The sequence below is a fragment of the Leucopleurus acutus genome, assembly GCF_964270905.1.
Source record: "Leucopleurus acutus genome assembly, chromosome: 9".
Taxonomy (NCBI): domain Eukaryota; kingdom Metazoa; phylum Chordata; class Mammalia; order Artiodactyla; family Delphinidae; genus Leucopleurus; species Leucopleurus acutus.
The window spans coordinates 97,830,773-97,833,521 of record NC_139144.1 but is presented as its reverse complement, the minus strand read 5'-3'; the positions used below and the strand labels follow the sequence as shown (position 1 = coordinate 97,833,521).

Sequence of the window (2,749 nt, the reverse complement as noted above, 5' to 3'; positions counted from 1 at the left end):
CAAAGGTTTGCACAGCAAAGGAAAACATAAACAAGATGAAAAGACAACAATCCTCAGAATAGGAGAAAATATTTGCATTGAAGCAACTGACAAAGGATTAATCTCCAAAATTTACAAGCAGCTCATGCAGCTCAATATCAAAAAAACAAACAACCCAATCCAAATATGGGCAGAAGACCTAAATAGACATTTCTCCAAAGAAGATATACTGATTGCCAACAAACACATGAAAGGATGCTCAACATCACTAATCATTAGAGAAATGCAAATCAAAACTACAATGAGGTATCACCTCACATGAGTCAGAATGGCCATCATCAAAAAATCTACAAACAATAAATGTTGGAGAGGGTGTGGAGAAAAGGGAACACTCCTGCACTGTTGGTAGGAATGTAAATTGATACAGCCACTATAGAGATCAGTATGGAGGTTCCTTAAAAAACTAAACATAGAGGGCTTCCCTGGTGGCGCAGTGGTTGAGAGTCCGCCTGCCGATGCAGGGGATGCAGGTGCGTGCCCCGGTCCAGGAGGATCCCACGTGTCGCGGAGCGGCTGGGCCCATGAGCCATGGCCGCTGGGCCTGCGTGTCCGGAGCCTGTGCTCCGCAACGGGAGAGGCTGCAGCAGTGAGAGGCCCGCGTAGCGCAAAAAAAAAAAAAAAAAAATACTAAACATAGAACTACCATATGACCCAGCAATCCCACTACTGGGCATATACCCTGAGAAAACTGTAACTCAGAGTCATGTACCACAATGTTCACTGCAGCACTATTTACAATAGCCAGGACATGGAAGAAACCTAAGTGTCCATCGACAGATGAATGGATAAAGAAGATGTGGCACATATATACAATGGCATATTGCTCAGCCATAAAAAGAAATGAAATTGAGTGTTTTGTAGTGAGGTGGATGGAGTTAGAGCCTGTCATACAGAGTGAAGTAAATCAGAAAGTGAAAAACAAATACTGTATGCTAACACATATATATGGAACCAAAAAAAAAAAAAAAAAGGTTCTGATGAACCTAGGGGCAGGACAGCAGGACAGTAACAAAGATGCAGACGTAGAGAATGGACTTGAGGACATGGGGAGGGGGAAGTGTAAGCTGGGACAAAGTGAGAGAGTAGCATTTGGTATATACACTACCAAATGTAAAATAGATAGCTAGTGGGAAGCAGCTGCATTGCATGGGGAGATCAGCTTGGTGCTTTGTGACCACCTAGAGGGGTGCGATAGGGAGGGTGGGACGGAGACACAAGAGGGAGGGGATATGGGGATATATGTATACATATAGCTGATCCACTTTGTTATACAGCAGAAACTAACACAACATAATAAAGCAATTATACTCCAAATAAAGATGTTGAAAAAATATTTTCTTTAAGATATTTGCATCTGTGTTCATGAACAGGATTATACTGTGTTTTCCATTTCACAGTGTTTAACTCAGCATTGTTATCAATAGCTTAAACAGTTAGGTATTTAGTTTCTCATTTTATAAGAAGTCTAAAGATAAAGGACTCAAAAAGACATTCAAGGACCCAGAGGCATGAGGATAGGCTCACACAGGTACTCCAAACCATCCCTCACATTGATTTCTTCTCCAGAAATCTCCATAGGGCACCCTTCACCTCTGCATTCCTCAAACTATAGATTAGGGGATTCAGCAGCACAGGGTTGAAAAGGCTGTAAAACAATGATAGAATCTTCCTTTGCTCTTGAGAATGAATGGATTTGGGGGCCGTGTGCATGACAATGGCACTGCCACAGAAGAGCTGGACCAGGCAGAGGTGGGAGGAGCAGGTGCAGAAGGCCTTTCTGCGGCCCTCACCTGACTGGATCCTCAGGATGGCAACCAGGATGCGTGTGGAGGAGACCACCACCAAGCAGAGGGGCCCAACTAAGACAAACATGGAGCCCACAAAGAGGACGATTTGGTTGAGCCTGGTGTCAGCACAGGCCAATTTGAATACTGATATGATTTGACAGAAAAAGTGGTTTACTTTTTTGTGGTCCACAAAAGGGTAGCTTCAAAGTGAAAGACATGGACCAGAGCCAAGAGGAAACTGAATATCCAGCAAGTGGCAGCCAGGACCATGCACACTCTCCAGCTCATGATGACAGCCTAACAGGGGGTGGCAGATGGCCACACACCAATCATAGGACATCACCACCAAACATACACTTTGACAACAAATGCCAAATACAGAAAAGTCTGAAGTATGCATGGAGCAAAGGAGATGGTTTCCTTCTGCATTATAAATTTGCCATCATCATAGGGACAGTGCTTGAGGCATAGGATATGTCAACGATGGCCAGGTTTGAGAGGAAGAAGCACATGGGGGTGCGCAGTCTGGAGTCTGGGCAGATGAGCCCTAGGATGACTCCATTTCCCATCAGCGTGAGGCTGTAGAACAAGAAGAAGAACCCAAAGAGGAAAACTTCAAGTTCTGGGTCAACCTGGAATCCCAGCAGGATGACTTCTGAGATCCACGTCTGATTGCTTCCCATGTTCTTTTGACAGATAAATAAAATGCTTCACTTAGGACAGAAATTTTAGAGCTGAGGAGTAGAAAAAGAAAAAATTGATATGCTCATACAGAGTGAGAATTTATGCCAGAAGCCACAAATCAGTAATTCATGGATCCAATCCAGCCCAAAGCCCTGTGATGTTGATCTGATAATTTGGCTTTTACTGATATTTAAAAATTTAGTTATTGACCAATTTTAAGATGAACCTATTTGCAGGGC

At 43.4% G+C, this 2,749-nt stretch overlaps 1 pseudogene across 1 annotated transcript; it reads right to left on the bottom strand.

Moving 5' to 3' along the window:
- Positions 1–1,584: 1,584 nt before the first annotated feature.
- On the bottom strand, positions 1,585–2,509 carry LOC309966507 (olfactory receptor 2A12-like; annotated as a pseudogene). The gene has a single exon. The product of its transcript is annotated as an olfactory receptor 2A12-like (transcript).
- Positions 2,510–2,749: the final 240 nt, after the last annotated feature.